Source organism: Muntiacus reevesi, chromosome 6 (assembly GCF_963930625.1).
Source record: "Muntiacus reevesi chromosome 6, mMunRee1.1, whole genome shotgun sequence".
NCBI lineage: Eukaryota > Metazoa > Chordata > Mammalia > Artiodactyla > Cervidae > Muntiacus > Muntiacus reevesi.
In genome coordinates this window covers 64,211,962-64,234,020 of record NC_089254.1, presented here as the reverse complement: position 1 = coordinate 64,234,020, position 22,059 = coordinate 64,211,962, and the positions used below count along the sequence as shown (strand labels likewise).

The 22,059-nt window shown below is 41.0% G+C and overlaps 1 protein-coding gene across 2 annotated transcripts in view; it reads left to right on the top strand.

Moving 5' to 3' along the window:
* Positions 1-343: 343 nt before the first annotated feature.
* Positions 344-22,059, top strand: part of CREB5 (cAMP responsive element binding protein 5) — a 431,442-nt gene continuing 409,726 nt past the window's right edge. For both annotated transcript variants that reach the window (XM_065939200.1, XM_065939199.1), the window contains exon 1: positions 344-387. The gene's annotated coding sequence lies outside the window, so the exon portion shown is untranslated. The remainder of the gene's footprint in view (positions 388-22,059) is intronic.

Sequence of the window (22,059 nt, the reverse complement as noted above, 5' to 3'; positions counted from 1 at the left end):
GGTCCTGTCTGAAACCATGAGGATTGTTTCCAAGCTGACTCACACCACTCATGTCAGGGAGCCGTGGCACACGGCGCTGGGCTCTGCAAGCTGTTGCTTGCGCGGTCGCCGCTGCCGCCGCCGCTTGCCCGCGGGTGCACCAGGGTCCGCTCGTGGGGCGGGGGTGGGGCGGGGCCGGGGCGGAGCCCGCCCCCTCGGCGCGACGGCCCCGCCCCTCCCTTCCTCCCTCCCCCCACGGACCGCAATGATTTAGAAGTTCAGGAATCCCACGTGACGTCACCGGGGGGGTGATGTAATGCACTCTAAATAGAATGTATTGTAATCTTTGCTCAGTCCAACGTGGTCCCTTCACCCGGGCTCCGCTCTTGCCTTCTCCACACTTGTTTGGTAAGTTCCTAAAAATACGGCTAGGCCACTTCTGGGGCTTTTGCATTTAGTCACTTTTGTTGCACTTGCCGCGGGAGCCGTATCGGGAGCGTACTTGTTTGCAGGGTTTGGTTCTCGGCAGCAGCCGCGAGGTTACTTGGTCCAGTGGGCAGGTCGCAGGGCAAGGAGTAGGGAAGATGCGATGCATTTTCTTTTTGGAGGATGATCTGTGTTTGTAAACACTTTGACGGACCAGAGGGAAGTCAGGCCCCAAATACTGGTGGACTGTGGAATCGGCCGTGTCCTGAGGCTACCCCAGAGACCCCACGCTGTGTCCGTCCCGGAGCGCGTCTTGGTGGCCGCCGCGCCGTGCGACTAGAGAGGGATGCTAACGTGGAGCGAGCGCCGTGTCCGCCCCAGCGTGCGTGCGTGTGTAGGAGCGCGCGTGTGTTTCCCTGACACGGGGAACAGTTATGAATCGGGGGTGTGTGTTTGCCTCCAGAGACCTGGCAAGGTGCGGAACCCTCCAGAAGTGCGGTCAAGCGGCGGCAGAGGCGGCAGCAGCGGAGACGGCGAGACAGGAACCTCCCCCCCGCGTCCCCAACTTCCCGGTGATGCGGCGGAACCCCCGGAGAAAGTTTGCAAACTTCCAGCGGGCGCGGCGAGGACGCCGGGTCACCTAGGGGGCGGACGGGCGGGCGCACTGGGGGCTAGCTCCCTCCCGGGCCCCAAGCCTGCTGCTGCCACCTCTTGCAGGGCTGCCCACCGCAGGTGGTGGGCGCGCGCGCCAGGGAATGAGGGGGCATCGCCCTCGGAGGGCACTTGACTTTCACTGCTGGCGTGGAAGGCTCGACAGTGGCGAGGCTCTCCTCGTCTTCACTCCTGCAGCCGCCTCTTGCCTCCGTCCGGTTTTCGCTGGCATCATTACCTCTTCCCCACCGCTGCCCCAAATGACAGCTCCCGCCTTCGACGAGGCTGCAGTTCTCAGGACACGGCGGCGGAGCCTTCCTCTCCACCAAATTCTCTACGGAATAGCTCAAAACTTTTCAGGACGTTCTTAGAGGGGCAAGACTCAAGAAGGAACCCAGGAGATGTTTTCTCCCGGCGGCTGCATCCCGTTTTTCCTCTGCCATAGATTTATTTCGGGGGTGGGGTGGGGGGGTGGTGAGTATCTGGTAGATAAAGATCTTGTCCACCCCAACTTTCCCTGAACAAGTGCCGCCCCCACTTGAGACTTGTTCAAGGCCGGGAACTGAAGTGGGCTACTTGTATATTTCGTTGTCAGAGTCTACAGAGTGTTTGATTTTTATTTTTCCCTCCTTCTCTGACATGTGTCAAGGAATAAAGGCTGGATACAGGTCCATTACGTCATTCTGCAGACCAATAAGTGTTTGATTAACAGCTTCAGATCCTCAAGGGTTGGGGGCCTTAGAAGTGCTGACAAGACAAGGCTTTCCATCTCCAACCCCCAACATACTCGTACAATCGCCGATTCCCTGAGCATCGTTATTGCCCTCTCCTCCCGGATCCCTCTTTCTCCACCCGCTCTACCGCCCACACCGTTATCACTCTGGCCCCGCCTCCGCCTTTGACTGCTTTCCCTGGGGCGATCACAGTCCCTGGAGTGTGGGTAAGAGCTTCTGGTGGCTGAGGGAGCGCAGTACCTGATGGACGCACACACAATCTGCTCTTCTCTATTATTTAAGAAAGGCACCAGTGAACCCTCTTCTCCAGGGCAAACTGCTCAACTCTGATAGAAAAGGCGTCTCAGGAAATGTTCAGAGACACTGTGATAGCACTTTGTCCCCGTGGTGACTCAGGAAAACAACACACTCCCTGCAAGCAAAGTACTTAACTTTACACAGCGCCTTCCTCAGACGGTTATCCGAAGAGGGATGGCTGAGGATGCTGACTAAATCAAATTTAGCTGGAAGGCTCGAGATTAAACGTTTCATTTCCAAAGTGAGGGAATGTAAGTCATTGAACGCAAAATATCTTACAATAAAGTGGTGCGTGTGTTAACTTTTTTCTCTTAACATTAACTTTCTGTATTTAAATAGAAAGTTAAATACGTAAGTCATTGAATTGAGTCAGAATCCCCATATCTGGCAGTTGAATAAAAATACTGTATATGACATGTTGAAGGGATAAAAGTAAAAAGAACTCCTGGTAGGGAGGGGCTGGGGGTGGGGCTGCAGTGTGTAGCAGAAATTAAATAAAAGATTTCTTAACAGGCTTTTGAATAGAGGGGTTGCAGAAGAGCCGAGTGCTCTCTGATTTGAAACTGGTGAAAGCTAAATAAAGGAAAATTTATATTCTGAGTATGTGGGAATTTCTTGAAGAACACATGTTTTGTTATAATCAGATCTACTTTCTTCAGAGTGAAAGCCATGCTGTAGAGTAGGCATTTGTGAAACTCATGTCTGGGGTCTAATTGACATCATTCCCCAAGTTTGTGGCAGTATTTATTATTTATTCACATCTAGAGATGAAATAGTATGACCCCACACACAATACATGTGCATCTGAAATGTGAAAACTTCTTGTTTGTGATGCATACGTAGACCTAAAGGGGAAAATGGCCCAGGTCACCAGCACTGGAGAGTGTGATTAATGATCAGTGATTTAGTGATCAGTGATTAGTGGTTTTATTCAAACTGTTACCTCTGACCAGAAGCACACATCAGAGGATTAACAGGCTCTTTAGATAAATGCTCATTAGTGGAAGGGGAAAAGCACAGATAATAGGCATGCACCCAGGGACAACTTTCGAAGAAAATCATTCCCCGTCTTCAGAATAATAAGCTCTATTAACAGAAAGCCCTTTTAATTTAAAACTTGCTTTTATCTTGTAAATCAAAGTTAGATGTAAAAGTTTGTAGTGCCATTATAACCTAAATTTTCCCATATCCACTAGATGTGGATTATCTCAGTAGCGATATTTTTTTTTTATTTAAATAAACAATTGGACCTTTAGAGCAGCTGAACCCTGACAAGTCCTTAAGTCCCAGAGTTTGAAGGTGTCCCCCCTTTTAGAATGGAGAGTGCAGCTTGCTAACTAGATGGCGCAGTGTTATTTGGTCTTCTGTGCTGTGTCGTGCAGGCGTCTAAAGGAGCAAGTAGCTGCTTGCGAGGTGTTCTTCAACACTTACAACAAAGTTGATTCTGTGTAGGGTTGGAGGCTAGACAGTTCTACAAGTTTTTAGTCACATTTTCCATGTCAGTTAAATCTGGGGAGTTCAAGGCTTCTGGAAAAATTAGTCTCATTACTAAAAGAAACTTAGAACCAGAAAGGAGAGGAGAGGAGGTACCGGAGTCCAGGAGGTACCTGTGGATTGCAGAAGTGATTGTAAAATACCAGACCTGTTCTTTTTTTTTTCTTTTTTTTCTTTTACTAAGAGCTGGTTTCTCAGTGTTGTGATTTGAATTACTGAAGCAAATACTTAGAGCTTAATTTTCTTCCTAATCTTGCTGGTGAGAAAGAATTTACTAGAAAGAAAGGAAGGAAAAACTTGATTTGGTGGCTGCAGGAAGCAACACGTTGTTGATTTTATTCTACAGATAATGGTAAGATGATGTTTATTACGCTGTTAAGGAGGAAGGGAACTTTGTAGTTGTTTCCAGGAGAACCATCTTGTATTTTCATAAATGAGATTCGTAAGTGGAATTCTTATTTTACACTGACTTTTAATGTTGCTGTTGTAGTTTCCTGAGACTTGATAACATTTGATTGGAAGGTTTTGTGTGTGTGTTTGTGTGTGTGAATAAGACCATTATTTCCTGGGTAAAATAACGTTCGTGAGCATGGGAACTGCAGTAGGGGAGCTACGAAACATGTGAAATGATATGCCAGGTAAGAATTCTCTTTTCCCCCAAGCTTTCATGAATCACTTCAGTAGCTACTTAAGTTTTGGTTAAAAAAGAAACCTAAAAATTAGAAATAGAAAAAAAAAAACCTTCCTAGATGAGTATTCCCTGAAGAAGGATGCTGTTGATGGAATATCACCTATTACTTTAGTTATAAAACCTAAAAAGAAAACAATTAAAGAACTCCTTTCTTCATCGTGCTTCCCTATACGTTTTCTCATTTTCTTTTGCTTGTAGCATGTTATATAAATGTTATATTGAAATCCTGTCTGATTCATAGTGATTTTTATTTTTTAACTTTACCCAGACTAAACATGTTTACTCAGTTGATCATATCTTGAAGCCAACTGGTTTTGAATTTAAATGGCTGATACCCCCATATTGCCTATCAATGAAAAGTCACTTGTGACCTTATATAGTTTATGTATGAGCAGATAGTTAACTAGGACATTCCCACAAAAAAATAAACAGTGCTTTTATTTTTATATCTTTCTGGTGTCGCAGCTTTTATTTGAACAAGAGGTTCAGTGAATGGTAGCTTGTTAGATTTTTCTTGTATGTCTTTTCAGTTACAGTAAGTTGAAGATTTTGGTTACAGTTATTTGTCAGTTTCCCACACCTGTGGATTCAAAACCAATCAATCGTGGACTTTCCTTGGCTGTTCGTACTAATGTCAGGTTCTTGGTCTCCTGATTTCTTACTATAATTTGCTTTTTTGGCAATGATGCATCGTCGTCCTAGAGTGTTTCCTTTAGCTTTCCTTTACTTTTTATTAAGCTGAAAATTATTTTGTGGGGGTGTGATGTTTGCTGGATCACCAAGATGTGAACTTTGTGTCTGTAGTTGGTTTTCTTCCGGTTATGCTATTAGAATAAATTGGGGATTTGAATAGACTTATTATTTTTGTCATCTTTTTTCCCCCTTCTTCTTTACTTCAAAGCAGTGCTGTTAGCCACAAAATTAATGTGATCATGGCTGGTGTTTCCCATCTATATGCTTCTTTTGCTTCTTACAAATTGGATTTCCACAGCAATTTAAGATCTTTTTTTAGAGGCAGCTTTCTTGGATGAAGATGGAACAATGATCTCAGTCAATTCATTATCTTGTCCAGTTTGACTACCAGCTGTATTATGGGAATCAACCCATGCTTTTATAAATTAGTGTTTAAAAATTTAAATCTGGGACTATTTCTCTGAATCCTGTTTAAGAAAATTATACAGTTGAGATAAGGTAATAAACTTGGAGAGGGGGGCAATGGCTGCACATATTTAAATGTGAGAAAGAAGTACTTTCAGATATGCTAAGCAGACTTAAAGAACCTTTTTGTATTGCTATTTGTAAACTATATAAGCTATCTACTTTATGGCATTGCTTTAAATAGAAACTCTGGTACTTTAAAAATGACATCATGTTTAATGTTTTCAATAAAGGGTTCTTACATTTTGTAATTAGGAAAAAAATGGACAATTAGTGCTTTTTGAGGATCCATTAGTATTCCATTGTTGGGAATCACAAATCAGGAATTTAATGTAAGAAAAGAGAAGAGAGAGAAGGCTTTTAGAAGTTTCCAGGTAATACTGATGATACTATTATAGAAACAAAAGTAAAAATTTTGAAACTCTTATTGAGACTCTGGGAGCTTCAAAATAAAACTTTAAAAGTTTAGGATAAATTCCTGAATGTATACTATGTTACAGTGACATTTCCATGTTTCTTAGCTCCAAGCTCACTCTGTTGCCCATTTAGGTTTTCTGAGAAATAGATCAGAATCAACTTTAACATTTTAAAAATACATATTTTAATTGCTTCCTTCTACTTCCTCAAGGTTCACATTTGTAATCTCTACCCTAAAATTAACAAGGATTGAAAACTGCCATGTTGGCATTTGGCTTCCCACTCCAGTATTCTTGCCTGGAGAACCCCCATGGACAGAGGAGCCTGGCAGGCTACAGTCCATGGGGTTGCAAAGAACCAGATACAACTGAGCGACTAAGCGCTCACACCTAGTCATGATGAGAGTTCCTTTCGGCTTAGGGGTTCAGACATGAGAAGGGCTTTCATGATAGCATTTGGCAGAGCTGGAACTGGTGGGGCAGGGGGTGTCTTCTCGCTGATGGACCAACTTCATCCCTTTGCAGAAGACGGCCTCCGGCCTGGTGGTTCTTCTGACTCATCCAAGGCCCAGAGTTGGAGAATGCCGAACCCAGCCTAGAAAGAAGCAGGGTCCTTACCTCCAGGTCAGGTGGTCTTTCCATGCGTCAAGCTGCCATAAATGCCCTTGTCCTGAAGGAAGCGTAACCCATGGCTTCGAATGCTTTGCTCTTTTCAAGCCTTTTGATTACTAACTTTTCAAATTTTTATCAGATCTTTTGAATGAATACCTTGATCATATAAACTGTAGTTTTTGTTGTGGTTATTCTTATATATCTGCAATGTTAATTTTTCTGATATTGATTTCCTTATTTGAAGGCTACTCATCTTCACCATTGTAATTAGACATGCCCTGTAAAACTACATCATTCAGACTTCATTTGAGATTAAAAACCAGGCATAACTAAAAACGGTCTATAGGATCATCTCAGTAAAGGCAGTAACTTTCTTTACTTTCTTGCCCTTTTCCTTTCATAAATTTCCTGTCCTTTCTTTTTCATCTCTGAGGAAGGAATCCCCCAAAATTTCTTAAATTTAAAATTCCTTTGTCTTTCTTTTTGTTGAATAGAGTAACAAGTGCTATTTTCACTCTGGCAGATACATTTTTGCCTAAGATCTGTCTGTAATATATTATCTTCACAGGATGGTGTATTTGAGATTGTTTATAGGTGAATATTACTACACAAGGAGTGAGTTGGACCTGGAAGTATGATCTTTGAGGTTTGACTGGCAAAATTTCACTGATCACAGCAAATAGAAATCATGCATGCAACATAGGGGGCTCCAGAGCACCAAACATTTGATTTCAGATGATGTTTTGGTTTTGCTGTATTTAGGATGGAGCACAAGAATATCTCAACAGAAATCTTGAATGCATCTACTGTATGTGTTGTTTGGCTTGACCCATAGTTTTCCTTTCCAGCTCTTTGCATGAACACTTTATATCAGAATTCAGGTCTCTTTTATTCTTTGATTACACTGAGGAGCCCCTGTGTTGCACGATTTCTCAAATATAACACACTTCAGCCAGTTTTATGCAATTCTCTCTCTGTTGGCTTCCCAAGGGGGGAAAACCACATGGAACAAAAAACATCTCTGTTTTTGTTTGAATTAGCTGATTATTAGAAGAAATACATCTTATCTCCTTTTGCCAAATCTGGTGGGACCACTTTATGTTATCAAAACAAGATTTTCTTCTTTAAGTCAACTGTGATGCTACTTGACTTCGGAATGACCAAGTACTAATCCATGCAGCAGAGATAGAGGGTTTTGAGGATAAAGTCCACTTCTAGAAAGGTACCTAGGTGTGATGAGGTGTGCCATTAGGAAGAGCCTGATTTGCCTCACTGAATGCCAGCAGCGTCCAGAAAAACACTGCCTTTGAGAGGAAAGAAAATATTACAGGCTCAGGCTTCTACATTCTGAGCAGAGACTGGGATGCTGTGCTGAGGATGAACTTTGGAATGCTGAGGGTCTCCAGGGTTATTTATTAAACTGCAACAGGGTAAAACATTCACGGGATAGCACTTGACCATCTACATCTTAAAAGCCTTAATAGTCTTCATTTATTTTCTTCATTTCCCTTATGCTAATGTTTTTCTAGATTTATTTTTAACATCCATTCTTGTGACTGGGCTTTCATGAGTAACCCTACAATAACAAATCACAAGTGTGTGCACAGCAGAGAGGGAACGTTTTTTCATAAGGGAAATAGATTTCCATATCAAATCTTAGAGGAAACAACCAGCAAGATAAAAGAAAGAAAGGTTTGAAATCCCAATGGTGGCTTCTTGGGCTCAGCCATTCCTAGCTCTGCAACAGTGAGCCCTAAGGTAACAGGACAAGCCTGAGGCCAGAAGAGAATTTAAGATTCCAAAGTGCTGCCTTGAACTCATTATGCTCTCTGCCTCAGTTTCTTCTTTTGTAATTAGAGTGTTGGTCTTGACCAGCACAGTCCAATGGCAGGAACCACAAATGCAAGCTGCATATGTAATTTAAAGTGGTCCAATAGCCACATTAAAAATATTTTTTAAAAGGTGATGTCAATTTTAATAATTTTATTTAACCCAGTATATCTGAAATATTATCAGTATACAATCAATATTAAAATGTTGATGAGATACTTTGTGATTTGGGGAGGTAGTAGATCTTTGAAATCCTGTATGTGTTTACAATTATGCCATATTTCAATTCAGATTAGTCAGATTTCAAATGCTCACAAGTCACATTTCAGTGACAATGGTATTGGGCAATGTAAATCTATAGGCTATATCAATGGTTCTAATCCTGGCAGCCCTATAAAACCACCTATGGAGTTTATTTTTTAAAAACTGCTAATATTTACCCTGTCCCCTCCATTCTGATTTAATTTGTTTGGGGTGGGGACCTGGGCCTCTATATTTTTTAAAAACTCCAGAAATGCTTGTAAAGTTTAGCCAGGGTTGAGAACTGCAATTCTAACTGATCGCTGAGGAATCTTCTACTCTAATATTCCATGATTCTATTTAAGGAAAGAGATTGCAGTGGAGCATTCAGAGTTCAAAGGGCAGCAAGTGGTTTTTATTGGTGTGCTGCTGCATGCTACAAAACATGTTTAAGAAGATGTCATTAATACAAATTAAAACGTGAAGATTTTAGAAGATAATTCTTTGAACCACAGATGAGTTAGCTCCTTTTTGTGTAAGTTTCGGTGCGGATTGTTTTAAGTGGTTGGCTTCCAGAGAAATCTTAAGGTAGGATTTGGTTTCCACGCAGACTCTCAGAAAGCTTCCATTTTGGAAAAGGGCAAGATCACCACATTTCAGGTATTTTGCTAGCTTGCTTCTTTGCCCCAGATGCTCCCTGCTTTTAGTTGGTTTTGAAGAGATGCTCTGACTGTTTGAGACATCTGAATACCCTTGTGTTTCTGCCCTCTAAGCTTTTAACAAGCTTCGTGTCAGACCAAACTTGCTCTCTGCTCATGTCAAAGTTTCAGTTACAAACCCCTAGAATTAAAGTGTTCATTCTATTTGTCATCCTTTAAGTATTAGAAAAATCAGTATCTCTTAGTACACATCAAAATGTTTTCCTTTAATGATATTTTGAACAACATTCCAGCCTGTACTTTTGGTAAATGATGTGACGAATCCCCCAAAACAAAAAATAATAATTTCCAAACTCCTCACCCATCTTCTTTTGAAGTCAACACGCTGTATTGTTTGTGGAGGGGAGGAGAGACCTCAGGGACAGTCCTTTGTGACTTCATGTTGCCTAGAGCTCCTCCTGCATTCCCTCGCTCGTGAGTCATTTCACCCTGAATCTCTCTCCTTATCCCCTGCATAGCAACTTGGTTCCAAGTACATGTTTCTCTGGCCGTGTTCTTTCAAAACGTGACTTTAAACTGCTTTTAGGTTCAAAACTATACCTTTCTCTACATTTCATGGTGATAACATTTGTGTTTTCTGTAATTTCATTCACTGGGAGAATTTTATTCTCCACTCATTAACACACAGCACGATTTCCTATTGTATAGGTGGGGAAACTGAGAGATTGACACTGTGTTCCTTAATTGGGAGGGTGGTCAGTGTAAGCAAAAAGCTCATATTCATTAGTGCCTAAATATAAGCATTCCGGATGACTTCCAGGTGGGGCGTTCCCAATTGTGTATATTATTGCATTCGTCTTTGAATTTATAAATAATATTTTTTCTGATACTTTTCCATGCATTATTTGCACATCAGTTAGTGCCTAAATATAAGCACTGGTCTGGATGGCTTCCAGGTGGGGAGTTCCCAACTGTGTATATTATTGCATTTGTTTTTGAATTTATAAATAATGTTTTTCTGATACTTTTCATGCATTATTTGCACATCAATGATTTCTCTGCTAATAACTCTTACTTCCCAGCTTCAGGCTGCATGTACAGACCTGGACTGATTAACAAATACATATGGGTTTATCAACCTCTTAACATGGAATCTGTTCTGAAAGTTTCATGGAGACATCTGTTGCAAACCTGTGTTTTTGGTGGTATCTAGGGAAACTTTCTTCAGGCTCCTTTGTGATTGACTGTCAGAGAACTTTGTGGAGAGACGATGAGATTAAAAATGTGAGTGGTTTTAGGTATTCATTTGTTGAGCAAGACAGACTCTAGTCCTAGCTCCTAAGTTGTCTTTAATAAAACATTTTAACTCTTGTTTTACCAATGTTCTGTCTTCACACTTGACCTGGAGTCATCTTCTTTGGAGTATTTGGTTTTTGTTTTCTCCTAGTAATGACTAGAGTTGGATTTAGTAATTTGTAGTCTTTGCCTCCACCTCTGTTTCTTCAATGCGGGAGATATAAGCCGGGATTAATAGTGCGATCTGTTACCAGTGCCAGGGAGGGGTCACTTTGGTTCTTTTTCCAAACATTATACTAATGTTAAAGCAATCTTAATATCTACACAAATATGTGGTTAAACATATATAAACAAGAACCTCAGCCAATGAAGACCAGACTGTTACTAACATATATGCTTGTAAATGTGATTATCTTTTTTAGGATGCCTGTGGATAATTATTCCTCCTTTGGAGCAAGTATCTATTTGTCACATTGATTTAGATACACAATTGGTGATTAAGAGTTTTCCAGGCATTGCTAGGGGTAAAGAACCCACCTGCCAATGCAGGAGATGCAGGTTTGATCCCTGGGTCAGGAAGATCCCCTGTAGGAGGGCATGGCAACCCACTCCAGTATTCTTGTCTGGAGAATCCCATGGACAGAGGAACCTGGAAAGTTACAGCCTATAGGGTCACAAAGAGTTGGACACAACTGAAACAACTTAGCAAGCACACATGCCTTGGTGATTAACAGATACTGCTAGATTAGAAAAAAACTGAAATTATCTTTAAGACACTCTTCTAATAAGTCCTGTCTAAGCACACATTGTTTACAATTTCATCTTCCAGTTTTTCAAGGCAAGATGACTAACAACCTCCATTCTTAGAGCTGTGTTGGTAGACGTCATCAAAGATGATGGTGCAGGGTTTTGGCACCACGAAGCAGCATGTAATTTGAAATTGTAGTTTTTGCTAAATACCCGTGCTAATCTCAAACCATTCAAGACGTTAAAAAAAAAAAAAAGAAAAGAACGGTGATGTCTCTCCCTCGGATGGATAGAGCCCTGACAAAGAAGCACAATTCTTTTTTCATGGGCCTCAGAAGCACTTGCAAAAATCGGGGCGGAAAAAAATTACATGGAATTGCTTGCTCTGCCCTTAGGAAGGGGCATTCTTAGGACAGACAAGTTAACCCTTTAATCCAAGATTCATTTTTACTCCTTCCAGGAAATAAACTTTTTTTAAAATCCTGAAGCACAAAATGATACTCTCTTTAAAAAGAAGGCTATAAATGGATGCTTAATCTTTTTTTAAGTTAATTTATTTTTTAATTGAAGGATAATTGCTTTACAGAATTTTGTTGTTTTCTGTCAAACCTCAACATGAATCAACCATAGGTGTATATATATATTCTCTCTCTCTTGCTTAATCTTTATTTAACATTTAGCAGGTATTTAAGGAGGTATATTTAGGAACTTTTACATTCCTTTACATAGTTCTAGTTACTTAATGTTTGTTGAAAAAATAGGCGATTCTGGAGATTGGTTGCACAACTGTGACTACATGGAACACTACTGAACTATGTACTTAAAAATTGTTAACATAGGGAATTTTTTTTTTTAATATAAACAAATATTCTTAATTTGCAAGTTTTCAGAGTAATAATACAAATTTAGCATTCTCCTTGGAATGGAAGACTTGCTTGGAAGTTACTTCATTCTTTTTCTCTTTTTCAAGAGTGCCTCTCGTAACGCCAGCTGCTTTTCACGGAAGGAACGCTTATTTTTTGACCGGACATTATGACTATATTGCATCATCATGAAGTTCTTCTGCTTTCTCTTCTCTTTATTGGTGGAACTGGAAAATGGATTCATTTTGGTTTTCTTCCTCAGAAATTCTTTTTGGTCTGTTTTTCCAGCCATTGCAGTTGCTAGTCTTGTCTCCTTGTCAGACTTCGGCTTTTTATGAAGGCGTTCAATGTCCCAGAGAGAAAGTAACTCACCCCTGCGCTCCTCATCACTGTCTATTTCGATGTATTTCCTCTTCTGGGCTTTCCCAGGGGCAGCGTCAGATCTAGATGGATTCTGTGGATAGAAAGTTGTGTCATGTAATTTGAAAACCACATACCATTTGGCATTATTTGAATATCTTTGTTTGTACTGGCTTGATTGCTTTTCTCAGTGCAAGGATATGCTCAGCTGAAAGCAAGGAAGAGCCATGGCCTTTAGTTTATGAAGTGAAGTGAAGTGAAAGTCATTTAGTCATGTCCAACTCTTTGCGACCTCATGGAAAATCCAGTTCATGGAATTCTATAGACCAGAATCCTGGTGTGGGTAGCCTTTCCCTTCTCTTGGGGATCTTCCCAACCCAGGGATTGAACCCAGGTCTCCCGAATTGCAGGCAAATTCTTAACCAGATGAACCACAAGGGAAGCCCAAGAATACTGGAATGGGTAGTCTATCCCTTCTCCAGTGGATCTTCCCGACCCAGGAATCGAACCAGGATCTTCCACATTGCAGGTGGATTCTTTACCAACTGAGCTATCAAGGGAAATAGTTTATGAAAGGGAATAAAACCTACATATCACTTCCACCTCCCCCTCCTTTCCTTCTTTCCTTCGTCAGCCATTTGTCAAGCATCTATGTGCCTGATAGTAGGGATACATGATCAAAAACCAACACAGTCCCTCTCCTCCCAGATCTTACTGGTAGGAGAGACACCAGATAGGTCATTGCAACAGAATGTTGTGGGAGGGTGAGGGAGTGTAGGTCTGGAGGTGGAAAGTCCAGTGAGGGTGCTAGTGTGGTTGTCCAGGCAGAGATGACAGTGACTTGGGCTATGGTGGTGCCAGATTCAAAAGCCATTTAAGAAGTAGGATTGATACGACTGGAGGATTGATTAACTGAAGATAGGAAAGGGAGAGGATTTACTCATTGTCAGGGAAGAGGGAGCCAGGCAGGAGAAGCCTGACACAGTTAGGAGGTCTGGATTGTCCTTTGTGGTGGTAGAAGAGGGGAGGGTTTCTGGCCCAGTGCCCCATGCATGGGCTTGTGTCAGAATCCTTGGAAGAGAACAGAAAATGACTGTGAACAAAAACTCAAAGAGCAGCTATAACTAAAAACTGCAAGTGTAGTTGTTGGGTTGCAAGGCAATGCAGTTTTGGTCTTTTGTGTCGGAGGGAGAGGCACCCACCTCCCAAGGCAGCCACAGCTCTGGCACTCAGGAGGAAGCCCACTGGCAGATGTGTTAGTTTCCTAGGGCTGCTGTAATCAAGTACCATACACTTGGTGGTTTAAGCAACAGAAACTTATTTTCTCCCAGTTTCGGAGGCTGAAACTAAAAAGTGTTAGTCGCTCAGCTGTGTCCGACTCTTTGTGACCCTAAGGATTGTAGCCCTCCAGGCTCCTCTGTCTATGAAATTCTCAGGCAAGAATGCTGGAGTGGGTTGCCATTCCCTTCTCCAGGCATCTTCCTGACCTCAGGACTGAACCTGGGTCTCCCACGTTGTAGGCAGATTCTTTACCACCTGAGCAACCAGGGAAACCCTAGAAGTCCCAGATCAAGGTATCAGCAGGGTTAGTTTCTTCTGATGTCTGTGAGGGAAAATTGTTCCATGTCTCTCTCTTTAGCTTTTAAATGGCTGTCTTCTCCCTGTGTCTCTCTTCTCCATGTCTTCTTCCTTCTGTGTGTTTGTCTCTGTGTTCAAAGTTCCCCTTTTTATAAAGACACCAGTCATACTAGATTAGGGTCCACCCTAAGGACCTCATCTTACTCTGACCACCTCTGTAATAGGTGGTCCTATTAAAGTCTCATTCTAGAGTGCTGAAGATTTGGGAGGTGCAGTTCAGCCCATAACAATAAGTATGCCCATACTACTAGCCCCAGGACAAGTAGTATGGGACCCTATAGGAGCTGGCAGGTTGGGAGTTGTGTGAATCATAACCTGACAATTTTTAAAGCAGGTGTTTAAAATAAACTTTTATGGACCCCCAGAAAAATTCAGAACAAGTCTTCAGAGATGGGAATTTATACATTATCAGGAACGGACAAAACCAACAAAACAAGCCTGTACATTAAAATAGATGTATATATATTACACTGGTGAGTGAATTTGCTGATGTAGCCATTGTCCTTGGTTTGGCCTTGAATTTGTCTTCAGAGTTTGTGAAAAAGAAATGTCAAAAGGGCAGCACCAACTTTTGACCTTGAGAACAAAGAATGAAATGCAGCTGTAGTTTGTCGCCCTGCCAGGCTTCACAGCCATTGTTTCAATGTGCTAATATTTATTGACAAGCACAAAAGCCATCAGTTCCTATAAACAACAGACACACCAAGTTGAACATAGATGTTTCAAGCAGGAAGAAAAGTAATTCTGCTTTTCTAATAGTTGATGGATAATTTATGCCTAGGTGCTACCCCTGTTTTACACAGTGTTTAGATCACAGTTCTGTGATCTAAAAACATATCATCATAAAAAGACAAATAGCCAATTTAAAAATGGACAAAGAATCTGAATAGGCAGTTTTACAAAGATGATATACAAATGGCCAATAAACACATGAAAAGATGTCCAGCATCACTAGCTATCAGGGAAATGCAAATCGAAACCACAGTGAGATTCCACTTCATACCTATTAGGATGACTATAAAAAAGAAGACCGGCAGTAGCCAGTGTTGATGAGGATGTGAAGAAGTAGGAGCCCTTATACATTGCTGGTGGGACTGTCAAATGCTATAGTCACTTTGGAACACAGTCTGGCAGTTACTCAAAAAATTAAACATAAACGTATGACCCAGCAATTCCACTCCTCAGTATACATCCAAGAGATTTGAAAACATGTCCACACAAAAGCTTGAAAATAAATGCCCTCAGCAGGGTTATTCACAATAGTGCAAACATGGAAGCAACCCAAAGTCCATCTACTGATGAGTGGATAAGCAAAATGTGGTATATCTATATGTTGGAAAATTATTTGGTCCTAAAAATAAATGAAATAATGCTGCATACTACAGTATACATGAATCTTGAAAACATTGTGCTGAGAAACAGAAGCCAGATACAAAGAACTCTACATTGTATGATTAATTTATATGGAAGGTCCAGAATAGCCAAATCTGTGGAGAGAAAATGTAGATTAGTGGTTGCCTAAGACTGAGGGTGGGGCTGGGGACTTGGGAGTGACTACTGAGGGAAAAATGTGTTTTATTCTTTAGATGATGAAAATCTTCCAAAATTGATTGTGGTGATGGTTGTACAGATCTGTGAATATTCTAAGGCCATTGAATTATAAACTTTAAGTGGGTGAATTGTATGGCATGTGAATTATGTACTTATAAGCTGTTAAAAAAAAACACATCACGGAGAAAACTATACAATGCTAAATTTAGTTAGAATATATGCCAAGTAGGGTTTTTGGTCCAGCAACTTCTCTGTACATTTGGGCTATATAAAGATGAGCTGTAGAGAAGGGTAGATAGGAGCATTATAGACATTGGTAATAGGAACAGTCAACTACTAAAAATCTTACAGTGTATACCATGGGTCTCCAGCCCATACTTTTATCCCAGGTCATCAATCTTGACTTTCAACTTCACCTTGGCTATTTTTGCTAGATGGACTGCTGCTGTTCCTTAGTTTTTAAATTGTTCAAATACAAACCAAGTCCATACCATTTCTCCTTCTGTCTTACCCATTTCACCGGGGGCCATGATCATCCCCTGAGCTCTTGGCTTGAACCTTCATGACAGTTGCTGACTTTGCCTTTTCCCTTGGCCATCATGATCATGTCACTGCCCAGTCTGCTATAGCATACATGAATCTTGAAAACATATGAACCATGTCCTGTGATCTGCATCCTTTTGCCCTGTTTTCTCTATCAGTTCCTTCTCAGAACTGGAAATTGAGAGGGACAAAATGATTTATTGAGTCTTTATGGAAGCTCCTCTCTTGTTCTACCATGTAAACCTTCCTAACAAACCTATCAAGGAGCTGGAGTTATCCCTTTTTATAGATAAGGAAAGTGAAGCTCAGAGGTTAGGTGACAAACCAGATAATGTGGCAAAACCAGTACATGGAGGAGTTGGAGTTTGGAACCATTTTGTTTAATCCCTGAGCTCGGACTCTTTCTGGCTACTAAATGAATTTTTCTACTCTATGGGTCTGAACTTCTCATTTTTCTGCTCAAGAGCCTTTATGAGCATTTGTTCTAAGGTCTTTTGGCCAACCTTAGCCACAATCCCTGTGAGTATACCCAATATTTATGCCAGGTGGTAGTGGATGGTTTAGTCACTAAGTAGTGTCGAACTCTTGCAACCCCATGGACTGTAGCCCGCCAGGCTTCTCTGTCTATGGAATTCTCAAGGAAAGAATCCTGGAGTGGGTCTCTGTTCCCTTCTCCAGGGGGTCTTCCTGACCCAGGGATCATACCCGAGTCTCCTGAATAGCAGGTAGATTCTTCCCCACCAGGGAAGCCCTATTTAAGCCAAACCCATAATCAGCCCTTATTTTGTTGAGTACCTCTCTGCCATGTTCAGAGTCTCATCTTCCTGGAACATCTGCTCTTGTCCCCTAAGTCCTCACCTGTGGAAACACTCATCTCTGGATCTCTCAAAGCAAAGACTGAATGCAAAACTAGTTAATTCCTCAGTGCTATGTTAATATTTTTTTCCCAGGATTAAAAAGTCTTATATTGTGGTTGTTTGGAGTTTGTCATAAATTCCTTCTCCTGGATCATCAGCCCCATCACAGCAAGAGTTGACTCTTGCTCAGTTTTGATTTCCCTCATAGAACCTAGCATATAGTCCCTTATATAGAGTTAGATAATCCTGAGTCAATTGATTATAGGGATACTCAAGCATTGTTCTTTGTCATGAATTTCCTGTTACCAGCATGAGATGTTTGATGTCTGGGAGTGTCCTTGAGAGGATCAGCGTAGGGAGATTCTTTAGGTATATTGATGGATGTTCCCATGGGGCTTCCCCAGTGGCTCAGACAGTAAAGAATCTGCCTGCAATGTAGGAGACCTGGTTCGATCCCTGGATTGGAAAGATCCCCTGAAGAAGGGTATGGCTACCTGCTCCAGTATTCTTTCCTGGAGAATTCCATGGACAGAGAAGGGTGACAGACTACAGCTCATGGAGCTGCAAGCAGTCAGAAACGATTGAACGACTAACACGCCCAGGACTTGAAAACTGAAATAGTATTTTGAACTCCAAAAATGTAAGGAGATGAGTAAATCAGTGAGGTTTTCACCACTCTAGGGAATCACTGATTTTTCATTTGTCCAGAAATTAACATAATTTTTAAATAGTTTGAATCAGAACATAGACATAGTTTAAAATTCTGCTTCCTTCACTTAAAACTATACCACAGACATTTTTTCATGTTGCTACATAGTTTTCAAAACTATGATTATACATCATATTCCATTGAGTTGCTATACCATAATTTCCAAACCATCCCCTATTGTTTGCCATTTAAGTTTGCTTTGGATTTTTTTTTTTCATGATTTTAGAAAAACACATGAGTAATCTTTTGGCAAGAGAAATATGTACTCAGAAGACCTTAATCTCCTTCCCCTTATGCTAGTTGAAAACTCAGTTGAGCATAGGCAAGATTCTGGAGAAGGGTATGGCAACCCGCTCCAGTATTCCTGTTTGGAGAATTCCATGGACAGGAGCCTGGCAAGCTGCAGCCCATGGTATTGCAGAGAGTCTGACACGACTGAAGTGACTGAGCACGCACGCACATAGGCAAGATGATGACATAGGCCTTCTCTTCTTACTCTAGAACCTTGATCTTAGTGAGCTATTAGACACAATCAATTTCCTAAGAGTTTGTAATTTTATGTGATCTAGATATGACCGTGTGGTAGCCCAGAAAAGTACATCATTAAAGGTACCTTCTTTAACTGGAACTCTTCAAGTTCTAAGGGCATGGCAGTGCATCAACAGACAACGTTTCTTTAGAAGTAGAGATGCATCATACAGCATTTAAGTGCTAAAAAGAAAGTTGGTGGTATGGTGTGCTCTTTTATCTCTCCAGATGGAATAGTCAGGGAATGCCATTTTGAGAGCTTTTGACATGAGCGAGCAATTCCTGGGGGGATCTAGAGAAAAATCTTTCAGGCAGAGGGAGCTGCTCATACTAAGGCCCTGGTGTGTAAGCAGGGATGGAGACAGTAAGGAGGTAGTGGGTGGCTAGATCATGTAGGGCTTGCAAACCATGTTCTGAATGTTGGGTATTAATCTCAGCAATAAAGCAAGCAATTGGAGAGTCCTGAGAAGAGAATTCATCACTTCTAAAAACCTCCCTTGTTATGGTTGAAGAACAGACTATATAGCAGGTGGGGGGCCGCAGGGAGACCTGTTAGAAGGAACAGACCATGGTGGCTTGAACTAGATGATTGTGAGAAGGAGTTTGGCTTATTTTAGAGGTTAAGGCTGAAATGATTTGCTGATAGATTGGGTGTGTGGCTAAACAGGAAGTCAGGGAGGTTGCTGAGGTTTTTGACCTGAGACCCTGGGAGGATGGATTTGCCATCAACTGAGATGGAGAAGATGACACGTGGAACGTTTGGTGGGAAGACAAAGAACTAGACTTTGAGCTTTGATGTTATGTGTGAGGAGACGTCTAGGAGTCAGTGGGATGATGCCTCTCAGAGAAGGGTTTGGGGCTACAGATAAAGAGTCAGGATTGGCATCATCTAGGCCAGCCTCCTATTAACAACACACAACCCCAAACACACTGGAATTTCAGGTGCTTAAAAGCACCAAGTCCTTGTTAACTCCAAGGTTTTTGCTTGTGCTGTGCCCTCTGCCTAGATCATTCTCAACGGGATAACTGCTACTTTTCCCTCGTTCCCTAATCTAAATCACATGCCTGACTCTTTGCGACCCCATGGACTATAGCCATCCAGGCTCCTCTGTCTGTGGGATTTTCCAGTCAAAAATATTGCAGTAGGTTGCTATCTCCTTCTCCTGGGGATCTCCCAGAACCAGGGATTGAACCCATGTCTCCTGCATTGCCAGGCAGATTCTTTACCACCTAGCTATCCAGGAACCTCAATCTAAATTAGGTCCCCCAATGAAATATTAAGGTTACCCTGAACTTTTCCTTCATTCATCCGTTTTCAAATGTATATTTCTTTAAGTGATTTTTAAATTTTAAAACATAAAAATCCATATGTCTCACTGGAATCTAAATTCTGAAATGTCGAGGGTTGTGCATGATCAGTTCATCAACATTCCCCCACATTTAGTGCTGGCACAGTGCAGGCACTTACTCAAAATTTGCTGAATGAGGGGATAACTATCACTACTTTATTATCTTATATGTGATATGTTGGAGTTCCTCCATTTGTAATCATACAATTCCAAGGGTAATTGTACCTAATGATTTTATCTTCTTAAAATGTCGACTAATTTGTTATTTAATGGCTCCGTGTGTTTTTTGTGAGCAAGCACTTTTTTATTAGGTGGTACTGAGTAGAGATTGGCCTGTGATTGAAAACTGAATGGGTAACTTGACTGTGAAAGTTTGAAAAGAAAAGAAATTTAAGGCTTATACAAACTTCCCAATTGAAATCCCTCCACCTCCTGTTTCCTTGTCAGCAGTTTTGTTGCATTTCTATGGACTCCTCTATCCAGCATTGCCTGAGGCTATTTTATAGTGACCTTTGACAAGACCTACTACTTCCTACTCACCATGTTTATGGGGGGACAGAGGCCAGGCATGGCAAGGAAGGGGTGAGAGTGTTGTGGGAGATGACGGGGTCTGAGTTGGCTGATGACCTCCTTTGGTGACTCTCAGAAAGGTCTGTTATTTCCAGCCTCATCCTGGAAGATTATAGGAAATGATATGTGAGGGAAGAGATTTGATTTACCAAGAAAGGGTTGTTTGCTCTGAGTTTCTGTTTTTGGTGGTGTTGAACTGTATGAAAAATAGGACTAAATTGGGGATTTATCTCTTTATTGTCTTTAAAGCTAGAGTGAACTTTCAGAGGAGCCTGTGTTGTTTGGGAAACACATATATTGGTTCCATGAATATATATTTGTGTGTTACACAGATATACATAGAAATTGATTGATTGATTGATTAATATATGTCCGCTGGAGTACTTCATGAAAAAAGTCACCATCTTTATATATAATATTGTTGTGGGAGACATCTACCCAACAAATACATGTTGAGTGCTAGACCTTGGAAAAAAGTGCTGAACAAGCTAGACAAAGTCCTTGCCTTCATGCAAGTCATGAAATCTACTGAGTTTCATTCTCCTCATCTGTAAGATAGAGATCATAATAATACCTACTTCAAAACCTTTTTAAAAGGAGTAAATGCCCCTGAATATGAAAATACCAGTTGAATTTTAAAATGCTGTGTAAATTATGAGTGTCAACTATGATTGATATACCAAATATAGTTATTATTACCTTTCAGAACAAATCTGGATTAATTGTTGACACTTCTGAATATCTTACATCCCCATACAACCTGATTTTTTCCTTATAATTTGGGGAGCTAAATTTCCTTTCATTACAGTCCTAACTGTAAGAAAAGAAAATGTCGCAATAGAGTTTGTGTTTTAAACTGTTGTATTAGTTAGCTATTGCTGTGTAACAAACTAACTCCCCCCACCACCCTGCCACATATTTATTAAGTCAGAGTTTCTGTGGGTCAAGAATCTGGGTATGGCTTAGCTGGGTCCTCTGGCTTAAGGTCTCACAAGGCTGTAATCAAGATGTTGACCAGGGCTGCAGTCATCTTGAGTCTCAGCCGAGAGAGGATCTACTTCTAAACTCACATGGCTGTTACATGCTTCTGAAACTCCACATGCAGGCTTATTTGTCTGACTTTTGGCAGGGTAAGAATAAACAAGGGTTCTAAGAGTGAGAAAGTGAGAGATGGAAATCACAGTCCTTTTTGGCAATCTAGCTTTAGACATAACATCCCATTAAGTTTGCCATATTCTTTTTAAAATATTTATTTATTTGTTTTTGGTTTTTCCACATGACTTGTAGGATCTTAGTTCCACAAGCAGGAATTGAGCGTGGGCCTCCAGCAGTGAAAACAAGACCCAGCCACTGGATTGCCAGGGAATTCTAACATTTGCCATATACCCTTTGTTAGAAACAAGTCGGTAGGCCTCTTCTGTACTTAGGGGATGAGATTACACATGTGTATACAAGAATGCTTTGATTAGGAGACATCTCAAAGACTGACTGAAATAGTGGTACTTGTAAATAATGCTATGAGTTAATGCTATAGCTATGGTATTAAAAATCATATACCTTTTTAAAGGAAAGAAATAGGAACATAAGCACTATCATTTCCTTAAGGCACAATAATTAGGACAGATAGGGGAGATTGATGTTCGAGCCTTCTAGATTTTGAATTGTGACCAGTAACAAATCCTGGTTCATTCATTTACTTCTGCCTTTAGCTCATGCCTGGACATTTATAACCTATGTGTTTTTTAGGGAAGCATTTGAAAGGTACCAGGTAAATACTGGATGTAAATAAAGGTCAGTCTTTCTTAAGCAAGAATACCAAATTAAAAAATGTTATTTGCCATTTCACATGATTAAGTCACGC